Source organism: Eriocheir sinensis, unplaced genomic scaffold (assembly GCF_024679095.1).
Source record: "Eriocheir sinensis breed Jianghai 21 unplaced genomic scaffold, ASM2467909v1 Scaffold444, whole genome shotgun sequence".
In the NCBI taxonomy this organism is placed as follows: Eukaryota; Metazoa; Arthropoda; class Malacostraca; order Decapoda; family Varunidae; genus Eriocheir; species Eriocheir sinensis.
This window is the reverse complement of record NW_026111770.1, coordinates 66097-81202: the sequence shown is the minus strand read 5'-3', so window position 1 is coordinate 81202 and position 15106 is coordinate 66097.

Genomic DNA, 15106 nt, shown 5'->3' with positions numbered 1-15106 from the left:
TATTTATACAAATACATATAATAACGTAGATTTGTTTAAAAATATATAAACAAAATAAACATTAAGTAATGTAAATACGTATAAAAAATATGTACAAAATACACATATAATCATGCAACTCGTATCAAAATAAATACACAGAATATCAATAAAATAATGTAAATTTGTATGAAAATAAAGATGCAAAATTCCCCAAAATTATCGCATTTTTTATAAAAATATATTTACCAAAATACACATAAAATATTTAAATTTGTATTGAAATAAATATACAAAATGCATATACAGTAAGGTAAATTTGTATTGAAAGAGATATTCAAAAATACATATAAAACAATGTAAATTTGTTTCAAAATATATATACGAATACACATAAAATAAAGTAGATTTCTATAGAAATATATATACAAAATACATATGAAATTATGTAAATACGTATAAAAATATATATACAAAATACATATCAAATAATGTAAATTCGTGTCAAAATAAATAAACAAAATAGCAATAAAATAATGTAAATTTGTATGAGAAAACATATACAAATAACGCAAATTTCTATAAAAATATATGTACAAAAATGCACATAAAATAAAGTAAATTTGCAAAAAAATATATATACAAAACACACACTAAATAATGTAAATGCGTACATAAAATAACCTAAATTTGTATAAAACAATATACAAAAATACACAAAAATAATTTAAATTTGTTTAAAAAGAAATATACAAAATACACATAAAATTAGGTAAATTTGTATGGAAATACATATACATAATACACATCAAATAATGTAAACTCGAATGAAAATATATAAACAAATACCCTTAAAATAACGTAAATTTGTATAAAATATATATGCAAGATACACATTAAATAATGTAAATGTGTATAAAAAATATACATATACAAAAAACAAATAGAATAATGTAAAATCGTATCAAAATAAATACACAGAATATCAATAAAATAACGTAAATTTGTTTGAAAATAAAGATACAATATTCTCAAAAATTATTGCATTTTTTATAAAAATATATTTACCAAAATACACATAAAATATTTAAATTTGTATTGAAATAAATATACAAAATGCATATACAGTAAGGTAAATTTGTATTGAAAGAGATATTCAAAAATACATATAAAACAATGTAAATTTGTTTCAAAATATATATACGAATACACATAAAATAAAGTAGATTTCTATAGAAATATATATACAAAATACATATGAAATTATGTAAATACGTATAAAAATATATATACAAAATACATATCAAATAATGTAAATTCGTGTCAAAATAAATAAACAAAATATCATGAAAAGAATGTGTATTTGTATGAAAATAGATAATAGATAATAAATTTGTATAAAATATATATGCAAGATACACATTAAATAATGTAAATATGTATAAAAAGTATATACAAAAAACAAATAGAATAATGTAACATCGTATCAAAATAAATACACTGAATATTAATAAAATAGTGTAAATTTGTATGAAAATAAAGATGAAAATTCTATAAAATAGCGCATTTCTTATAAAAATATATATACCAAAATACACATAAAATATTTGAATTTGCATTGAAATAAATATACAAAATGCACATACAATAAGGTAAATTTGTATTGAAAGAGATATGCAAAAATACATATAAAACAATGTAAATTTGTTTCAAAATATATATACGAATACAAATAAAAAAACGTAGATTTCTATAAAAATATATATACAAAATACACATAAAATTAAGTAAATACGTATAAAAAAATGTATACAAAATACACATAAAATAATGTATTTTCGAATTAAAATAAATGTAAATTTGAATGAAAATATAAAAACAAATACACTTAAAATAACGTAAATTTGTATAAAATATATATGCAAGATACACATTAAATAATGTAAATGTGTATAAAAAAATATATACAAAAAACAAATAGAATAATGTAAAATCGTATCAAAATAAATACACAGAATATCAATAAAATAATGTAAATTTGTATGAAAATAAAGATGCACAATTCCCAAAAATTATCGCATTTTTTATAAAAATATATATACCAAAATACACATAAAATATTTAAATTTGTATTGAAATAAATATACAAAATGCATATACAGTAAGGTAAATTTGTATTAAAAGAGATATTCAAAAATACATATAAAACAATGTAAATTTGTTTCAAAATATATATACGAATACACATAAAATAAAGTAGATTTCTATAGAAATATATATTCAAAATACATATGAAATTATGTAAATACGTATAAAAATATATATACAAAATACATATCAAATAATGTAAATTCATGTCAAAATAAATAAAGAAAATATCATGAAAAGAATGTGTATTTGTATAAAAATAGATAATAGATAATAAATTTGTATAAAATATATATGCAAGATACTCATTAAATAATGTAAATATGTATAAAAAAGTATATACAAAAAACAAATAGAATAATGTAAATTCGTATCAAAATAAATACACCGAATATTGATAAAATAATGTAAATTTGTATGAAAATAAAGATGCAAAATTCCCATAAAATAGCGCATTTCTTATAAAAATATATATACCAAAATACACATAAAATATTTAAATTTGTATTGAAATAAATATACAAAATGCACATACAATAAGGTAAATTTGTATTGAAAGAGATATGCAAAAATACATATAAAACAATGTAAATTTGTTTCAAAATATATATACGAATACAAATAAAAAAAACGTAGATTTCTATAAAAATATATACAAAATACACATAAAATTAAGTAAATACGTATAAAAAAATGTATACAAAATACACATAAAATAATGTAAATTCGATTTAAAATAAATAAACAAAATACCAATAAAAGAATGTGTATTTGGATAAATATAAATATACAAAATATATATACAAAATAAACATAAAATAAGGTAGATTTATTATAAAATATATGTACAAAATACACATAAAATAATGTAAATTTATATGAAATATATATACAAATACACATAAAATACCATGAATTTGTATACAAATATATATTCAAAATAAATATTAAATAATGTTCAAGCGTATAAAAATATATATACAAAGTACATATAAAATAATATAAATTCGTATCAATATAAATCAACAAAACACCAATAAAATAATATATATTTGAATGAAAATAAATTTACAAAATACACATAACATAACTAAAATTTGTATTAAAATATATACAAAAATACATAGAAATAATTTGAGTTTGTATGAAAATAGATATACAAAATCTGATAATCTGATTTTATATTATTTTTATAAAATCTGAATTTTGTTTATTGAATTTGAAACGAATTTACCTTATTTTGTATATCTATTTTCATACAAATTAAAATACTTCTGTGTATTTTTGTATATAGTTTTATATAAATTTACGTTATTTTATGTGTATTTTGTATATTTATATTTATACAAATACACATTCTTTTATTGGTATTTTTTATATTTATTTTGATGCGAATTTACATTATTTTATGTGTATTTTGTATACATTTTTTTATACGTATTTACTATTTTAAGTGTATTTTGTATATATATTTATAGAAATCTACGTTATTTTATGTATTCGTATATATATTTTGAAACAAATTTACATTGTTTTATATGTATTTTGCATATCTATTTCAATACAATTTAATTTTATTGTATGTGTTTTTTAAATATTTATTTTAATACAAATTTAATTTTTTCATGTGTATTTTGGTATATATGGAGAGGTAAATTTGTATTGAAAGAGATATTCAAAAATACATATAAAATAATGTAAATTTGTTTCAAAATATATATACGAATACACATAAAATAACGTAGATTTTAATAAAAATATATACAAAAGACACATAAAATGAAGTAAATACGTATTAAAAAATGAATACAAAATACACATAAAAATCGTATCGAGATAAATAAACAAAATACCAGTAAAAGAATGTGTATTTGTATAAATATAAATATACAAAATACACAAAAAATATGGTAAATTTGTATAAAACTATATACAAAAATACACAGAAGTAATTAAATTTGAAAGAAAATACATATACAAAATACAGCTAAAATAAGCTAAATTTGAATTGAAATATACATACAAAATACATAAAATAATGTAAATCTGTATCAAAATATTTACAAATACATATAATAACGTAGATTTGTTTAAAAATATATAAACAAAATAAACATTAAGTAATGTAAATACGTATAAAAAATATGTACAAAATACACATATAATCATGTAACTCGTATCAAAATAAATAAACAAAATAGCAATAAAATAATGTAAATTTGTATGAGAAAACATATACAAATAACGCAAATTTCTATAAAAATATATGTACAAAAATGTACATAAAATAAAGTACATTTGCATAAATATATATATACAAAACACACACTAAATAATGTAAATGCCTACATAAAATAACCTAAATTTGTATAAAACTATATACAAAAATACACAAAAATAATTTAAATTCGTTTGAAAAGATATATACAAAATACACATCAAATTAGGTAAATTTGTATTGAAATACATATACAAAATACACATCAAATAATGTAAATTTGAATGAAAATATATAAACAAATACACTTAAAATAACGTAAATTTGTATAAAATATATATTCAAGATACACATTAAATAATGTAAATGTATATAAAAAAATATATACAAAAAACAAATAGAATAATGTAAAATCGTATCAAAATAAATACACAGAATATCAATAAAATAATGTAAATTTGTATGAAAATAAAGATGCAAAATTCCCCAAAATTATCGCATTTTTTATAAAAATATATTTACCAAAATACACATTAAACATTTAAATTTGTATTGAAATAAATATACAAAATGCATATACAGTAAGGTAAATTTGTATTGAAAGAGATATTCAAAAATACATATAAAACAATGTAAATCTGTTTCAAAATATATATACGAATACACATAAAATAAAGTAGATTTCTATAGAAATATATATACAAAATACATATGAAACTATGTAAATACGTATAAAAATATATATACAAAATACATATCAAATAATGTAAATTCGTGTCAAAATAAATAAACAAAATATCATGAAAAGAATGTGTATTTGTATGAAAATAGATAATAGATAATAAATTTGTATAAAATATATATGCAAGATACACATTAAATAATGTAAATATGTATAAAAAAGTATATACAAAAAACAAATAGAATAATGTAACATCGTATCAAAATAAATACATCGAATATTAATAAAATAATGTAAATTTGTATGAAAATAAAGATGCAAAATTCCCATAAAATAGCGCATTTCTTATAAAAATATATATACCAAAATACACATAAAATATTTAAATTTGCATTGAAATAAATATAGAAAATGCACATACAATAAGGTAAATTTGTATTGAAAGAGATATGCAAAAATACATATAAAACAATGTAAATTTGTTTCAAAATATGTATACGAATTCAAATAAAAAAACGTAGATTTCTATAAAAATATATATACAAAATACACATAAAATTAAGTAAATACGTATAAAAAAATGTATACAAAATACAAAAAATAATGTAATTTCGAATTAAAATAAATGTAAATTTGAATATAAATATAAAAACAAATACACTTAAAATAACGTAAATTTATATAAAATATATATTCAAGATACACATTAAATAATGTATATGTGAATAAAAAAATATATACAAAAAACAAACAGAATAATGTAAAATCGTATCAAAATAAATACACAGAATATCAATAAAATAATGTAAATTTATATGAAAATAAAGATGCAAAATTCCCAAAAATTATCGCATTTTTTATAAAAATATATATACCAAAATACACATAAAATATTTAAATTTGTATTGAAATAAATATACAAAATGCATATTCAGTAAGGTAAATTTGTATTAAAAGAGATATTAAAAAATACAAATAAAACAATGTAAATTTGTTTAAAAATATATATATACGAATACACATAAAATAAAGTAGATTTCTATAGAAATATATATACAAAATACATATGAAATTATGTAAATACGTATAAAAATATATATACAAAATACATATCAAATAATGTAAATTCGTGTCAAAATAATTAAACAAAATATCATGAAAAGAATGTGTATTTGTATAAAAACAGATAATAGATAATAAATTTGTAGAAAATATATATGCAAGATACTCATTAAATAATGTAAATATGTATAAAAAAGTGTATACAAAAAACGAATAGAATAATGTAAATTCGTATCAAAATAAATACACCGAATATTAATAAAATAATGTAAATTTGTATGAAAATAAAGATGCAAAATTCCCATAAAATAGCGCATTTCTTATAAAAATATATATACCAAAATACACATAAAATATTTAAATTTGTATTGAAATAAATATACAAAATGCACATACAATAAGGTAAATTTGTATTGAAAGAGATATGCAAAAAATACATATAAAACAATGTAAATTTGTTTCAAAATATATATACGAATACTAATAAAAAAACGTAGATTTCTATAAAAATATATACAAAATACACATAAAATTAAGTAAATACGTATAAAAAAATGTATACAAAATACACATAAAATAATGTAAATTCGATTTAAAATAAATAAACATAATACCAATAAAAGAACGTGTATTTGGATAAATATAAATATACAAAATACATATACAAAATAAACATAAAATAAGGTAGATTTGTAATAAAATATATGTACAAAATACACATAAAATAATGTAAATTTATATGAAAATATATATACAAAAACACATAAAATACCATGAATTTATAAAAATATATATTCAAAATAAATATTAAATAATGTAAAAGCGTATAAAAATATATATACAAAGTACATATAAAATAATGTAAATTCGTATCAATATATATCAACAAAACACCAATAAAATAATATATATATATATATATATATATATATATATATATATATATATATATATATATATATATATATATATATATATATATATATATATATATATATATATATATATATATATATATATGAATGAAAATAAATTTACAAAATACACATAACATAACTAAAATATGTATTAAAATATATACAAAAATACATAGAAATAATTTGAGTTTGTATGAAAATAGATATTCAAAAAACACATAAAACTAGGTAAATTTCTTTTGAAATGTATTTACGAAATAGCCTTAAAATATTGTAAATTTGTGTCAAAATATATAAACAAATACACATAAAATAACGTAAATTTGTATGAAAAATATATACAAAATACACATAGAATAATGTCAATTCGTATCAAAATGAATGAGCAGAATATCAATAAAATAATGTATATTTGTATGAAAAAAAAGATGCAAACTACCAAAAAAATAAAGCATACGTTTATAAAAATACAGATACAAAAATACACATCGAATAATTAAGTTTGTATTAAAATTAATATACAAAATGCGTATATAATAAGGTAAATTTGTATTGAAAAAATATGCAACATACACGTTTACTCATACAAATTTATATTATTTTATTGGTATTTTGTTTATTTATTTTGATACGAATTACATGATTATATGAGTATTTTGTACACAGTTTTTTATACGTATTTACATTATTTAATGTGTATTTTGTTTATATATTTTCATACAAATTTACGTTATTATATGTGTATTTGTATAAATATTTTGATACAAATTTACTTTATTTCATATATTTTGTACAAATAAAATAATGTAAATTTGTATGAAAATATATAAACAAAAACATATAAAATCACGTAAATTTGGATAAAATATATATATACAAAATATACATTAAATATTTTAAATATGTATAAAAATGTATTATATTATATATATTTTTATTGATATTTGCGTTATTTATGTGTATTTTGTATATGTTTTCTCATAGAAATTTACATTATTTTATTGGTATTTTGTCTATTTATTTTGATACGTATTACATGATTATTTGTGTATTTTTTACATTTTTTTATACGTATTTACATTATTTAATGTGTATTTTGTTTATATATTTTTATACAAATTTACAATATTATATGTGTATTTGTATAGGTATTTTGATACAAATTTACATTATTTTATGTATTTTGTATATATATTTCAATTCAAATTTAGCTTATTTTATGTGTATTTTGTATATCTATTTATTTTAATACAAAATCAAATATTTTATGTTTTTCATATATATTTTTATAAAAAATGCATTATTTTATGGGTATTTTGCATCTTAATTTTCATACAAATTTACATTATTTTATTAATATTCTCTGTATTTATTTTGATACGATTTTACATTATTTTATTTGTGTTTTGTATATATTTTTATACATATTTACATTATTTGATGTTATATATATATATATATATATATATATATATATATATATATATATATATATATATATATATATATATATATATATATATATTTATATATATATTTTTATATATATATATAGATATTTATTTATATATTTGATACAAATTTACGTAATTTTAAGTCAATATGTTTATATATTTTCATTCAAATTTACATTATTTTATGTGTATTTTGTATATGTATTTCAAAATAAATTTACCTAATTTTATGTTTTTTGTATATTTATTTTCATACAAGTTTAAATTATTTTTGTTTACTTTTGTATATAGTTTTATACAAATTTAGGTTATTTTATGTGTATTTTGTATATCTATTTTCATACAAATTCACATTCTTTTCATGATATTTTTTTTAATTAATATGGCACGAATTAACATTATTTAATGTGCATTTTGTATATATTTTTATACGTATTTACATTATTTCAAGTGTATTTTGTATATATATTTCTATAGAAATCTACGTTATTTTATGAGTATTCGTATATATATTTTGAAAAAAATTTACTTTGTTTTATGTGTATTTTGCATATTTTTTCAATACAAATTTACATTATTGTATGTGCATTTTGTATATTAATTTTAATAAAAATTTGATTAATCTATGTCTATTTTTGTGTATGTATTTTTATAAAAATATGCTTTATTTTATGGGTATTTTGCATCTTTATTTTCATACAAATTTACATTATTTTATTGATATTCTGTGTATTTATTTGGTATGATTTTACATTATTCTATGTGTATTTTGTATATATATTTAATATAAAATGTATTTGTTTTCATTTCATACAAATCTACATTATTTTATGTGTTTTTTGTACATGTATTTAAATACAAATTTAACTAGTTATATGTGTATTTTGTATATCTATTTTGTATGTATATTTTCATAGAAATTTACTCTATTTTATGAGTATTCGTATATATATTTTGATACAAATTTACATTATTGATGTGCATTCTGCATATCTATTTCAATACAAATTTTCTTTATTGTACGTGCATTTTTTATATTTATTTTAATACAAATTTAATTATTTTATATGTAATTTTGTATATATATTTTTATGCAAATATGCGTTATTATATGGATATTTTGCAGCTTTATTTTCATACAAATTTACAATATTTTATTGATATTCTCTTTATTTATTTTGATACGATTTAACATTATTCTATGTGTATTTTGTATATATTTTTTATACATATTTACATTATTTAAGGTTTATTTTGTATATATATTTTATCCAAATTTACATTATTTTATGTGTATTTGTTTATATATTTTTATACAAATTTACATTATTTTATGTGTATTTTGTATATACATTTTCATAAAAAAATTACGTTATTTTATTGTGTGTATTCGTATATATTTTGATACAAATTTTATACAAATTCATGTTATTTAATGTGTATTTGTATATATATTTTCATACAAATTTATATTATTTTATGTGTATTTTTTCATATATTTCATTACAAATTTACCTTATTTTATGTTTATTTTGTATATTTATTTCATTCAATTTTAAATTAATTTATGTGTATATTTGTATTTGCATTTAGGTTATTTTATGTGTATTTTGTATATATATTTTCATCCAAAATTACATTATTATATTGGTATTTTCTTAATTTAATTCGATAGGAATTTAGATTATTTCATAGGTATTTTGTATACATATTTTTATACTCATTTACATTATCTAATGTGTGTTTTGTATATATATTTTTACGCAAATTTATTTTATGTTCATTTTTGTACATATATTTTTATAGAAATTTGCGTTATTTTATGCATATAGTTTTATATAAATTTACGTTATTTTATGTGCATTTTGTATATTTATATTTATACAAATACCCATTCTTTTATTGCTATATTGTTTATTTATATTTATACGAATTTACATTATTTTATGTGTATTTTGTATACATTTTTTATACGTATTTACTTAATTTTATGGTTATTTTGTATATGTATTTTTATAGAAATCTACGTTATTTTATGTGTATTCGCATATATATTTTGAAACAAATTTACATTATTTTATATGTATTTTGCATATCTATTTCAATACAAATTTACCTTATTGTATGTGCATTTTGTATATTTATTTTGATACAAATTCAAATATTTTATGTGTATTTTGGTATCAATAATTTAAAAAAAAATGCGTTATTTTATAGGTATTTTGCATCTTAATTTTCATACAAATTTACATTATTTTATTAATATTCTGTGTATATATTTTGATACGATTTTACATTATTCTATTTGTGTTTTGTATATATTTTTCATACCTATTTATATTATTTAATGTGTATTTTGTATATATATTTTATACAAATTTACGTTATTATATGTGTATTTGTTTATATATTTTCTTTCAAATTTACATTATTTTATGTGTATTTTGTATATGTATTTCAATAGAAATTAACCTAATTTTATGTGTATTTTGTATATTTCTTTTCATACAAATTTAAATTATTTTTGTGTATTTTTGTATATAGTTTTATACAAATTTAGGTTATTTCATGTACGCATTTACATTATTTAAAGTGTGTTTTATATATATATATATATATATATATATATATATATATATATATATATATATATATATATATATATATATATATATATATATATATATATATATATATATATATATATATATATATATATATATATATATATATATATTTTTATCCAAAGTTAATTTATTTTACGTTCATTTTTGGACATATATTTTTATAGAAATTAGCGTTATTTTATATGTATTTGTATATGTTTTCTCATACAAATTTACATTATTTTATTGCTATTTTGTTTATTTAGTTTGATACGAATTATATGATTATATGTGTATTTTGTACATATTTTTTATACGTATTTACATTACTTAATGTGTATTTTGTTTATATATTTTTAAACAAATTTACGTTATTATATGTATTTTTATAAATATTTTGATACAAATTTACATTATTTTATGTATTTTGAATATACATTTCAATTCAAATTTAGCTTATTTTATCTGTATTTTGTATATATATTTTGTATATAAATTTATATTACACAGTAATTAATAGTTCTGTGTATTTTTGTATATAGTTTTATACAAATTTACGTTATTTTATGTGTATTTTGTAAATTTATATTTATACAAATACACATTCTTTTATTGGTATTTTGTTTATTTATTTTGATACGAATTTACGTTATTTTATGTGTATTTTGTACACATTTTTTTATACGTATTTACTTCATTTTACGTGTATTTTGTATATATATTTTTATACAAATCTACGTTATTTTATGTGTATTCGTATATATATTTTGAAACAAATTTACATTGTTTTATATGTATTTTGCATATCTATTTCAATACAGATTTACCTCATTGTATGTGTATTTTGTATATTTATTTTAATACAAATAAATTTTTTTATGCGTATTTTTGTATATATATTTTTAAAAAAAGCGTTATTTTATGCGTATTTTGCTTCTTTATTTTCATACAAATTTACATTATTTTATTAATATTCTGTGTATTTATTTTGATACGATTTTACATTATTTTATTTATGTTTTGTATATATTTTTTAATACAAATTTACGTTATTTTAAGTGTATTTGTTTATGTATTTTCATTCAAATTTACAGTATTTTATGTGTATTTTGTATATGTATTTCAATACAAATTTACCTAATTTTATGTGTATTTTGTATATTTATTTTCATACAAATTTAAATTATATTAAATTATATAGTTTTTTACAAATTTATGTTATCTTATGTGTATTTTGTATATTTATTTTCATACAAATACACATTCCTTTATTGACATTTTGTTTATTTATTTTGACGCGAATTTACATTATTTAATATGTATTTTGTATATATATTTTTATACGTATTTACATCCTTTCATGTGTATTTTGTATATTTATAAAAAAATGCGTTATTTTGTGGGTATTTTGCATCTTTATTTTAATACAAATTTACATTATTTTATTTACATTCTGTGTATTTATTTTAATACGATTTTAAATTCTTCTCTTTGTGTTTTGTATATATATTTTTTATACATATTTACATTATTTAATGAGTATTTTTTATATATATTTTATACAAATTTATGTTAATTTAAGTTTATTTGTTTATATATTTTCATTCAAATTTACATTATTTTATGTGTATTTTGTATATGTATTTCTTTACAAATTTACCTAATTTTATGTGTATCTTGTATATTTATTTTCATACAAATTTAACTTTTTTTGTGTATTTTTATATATAGTTTTATACAAATCTACGTTATTTTATGTGTATTTTGTATATGTATTTTCATACAAATACACATTCTTTTATTGATATTTTAATTATTTATTTTGACACGAATTTACATTATTTAAAGTGTATTTAGTGTATATATTTTTATACGTATTAACAACATTTCATGTATATTTTGTATATATATATTTCTATAGAAATCTACGTTATTTTATGTGTATTCGTATATATATTTTGAAACAAATCTACATTATTTTATGTGTATTTTGTATATATATTTCATTATAAATTTGCCTTATTTTAAGTTTATTTTTATATCTATTTTCATTCAAATTCAAATCATTTTATGTGTATATATTTATTTTTATTTACGTTATTTTATGTGTATTTTCTAAATATATTTTCATTCAAAATTACATTATCTTATCGGTATTTTGTTCATTTATTTCGATACGAATTTAGATTATTTCATGTGTATTTCTATACATACATATAGAGTAGATTTCTATGAAAATATATATTCAAAATACATATAAAATTATGTAAATAAGAATAAAAAAAAATATATATATATATATATATATATATATATATATATATATATATATATATATATATATATATATATATATATATATATATATATATATATATAAAACACATAAAAAAATGAGAATTCGTATCAAAATAAATGAAAAAAATTCCGATAAAATAACGTATATGTGGAGGAAAATAAATATACAAAATATACATAAAATTACGAAAATTTGAATAAAACTATATTCAAAAATACACAAAATTAATTTCAATTTGTATGAAAATAGATATACAAAATACACATATAATTAGTTAAATTTGTATTTAAATACATGTACAAAATTCACATAAAATAATGTAAATTTGTATGAAATGAAAACAAATTCACATAAAATAACGTACATTGGTATAAAATAGATATACAAAATATACATAGAATAATGTAAAATCGTATCAAAATAAATACACAGAATATCAATAAAATAATGTAATTTTGTATGAAAATAAAGATGCAAAATACCTATAAAATAAAGCATTTTTTTATAAAAATACATATACAAAAATACACATAGAATAGCTAAATTTGTATTAAAATTAATATACAAAATGCAGGTACAATAAGGTAAATTTGTATTGAAAAAATATGCAAAATGTACATAAAACAATGTATATTTGTTTCAAAATATATATACGAATACACATAAAATAATGTAAATTCGCATCAAAATAAATAAACAAAATATCAATAAAAGAATGTGTATTTGTATGAAAATAGATATAAAAAATACACATAAAATATATTAAATTTGAATAAAACTCTTTACAAAAATACACAAAAAATAATTTAAATTTGTATAAAATATATATAAAAAATACACATGAAATTAGGTAAATTTCTATTGAAATACATATACAAAATACACATAAAATAATGTAAATTTGAATAAAAATATATAAACAAATACACTTAAAATAGCGAAAACTTGTATGAAATATATATAGAAAATACACATTAAATCATGTAAATATGTATAAAAAAATATATACAAAACACAAATAGAATAATGTAAAATATTATCAAAATAAATACACAGAATATTAATAAAATAATGTAAATTTGTATGAAAATAAAGATGCAAAATACCCATAAAACAACGCATTTTTTATGAAAATATATATACCAAAATGCACATAAAATATTTAAATTTGTATTACAATAAATATACAAAATGCACATACAATAAGGTAAATATGTATTGAAATAGATATGCAAAATAAATATAAAACAATGTAAATTTGTTTCAAAATATACATACGAATACTCATAAAATAACGTAGATTTCTATAAAATATATATACAAAATACACATAAAATGAAGTAAATACGTATAAGAAAATGTATACAAAATACACATAAAATAATGTATATTCGTATCAAAATAAATAAACTAAATGCCAATAAAGGAATGTTTACTTGTATAAATATAAATATACAAAATACACATAAAATAACGTAATATTGTATAAAACTATATACAAAAATAAACCAAAAATAATTAAATTTGTATGAAAATAGATATACAAAAGACACATAAAATAAGCTAAATTTGAATTGAAATAAATATAGAAAATACATAAAATAATGTAAATTTGTATAAAAATATATATTCAAATACACATATAATAACGTAAATTTGTATAAAAATATATAAACAAAATACACATTAAATAATGTAAATACGTATAAAAGATATGTACGTAATGTAAAAATTTATATAA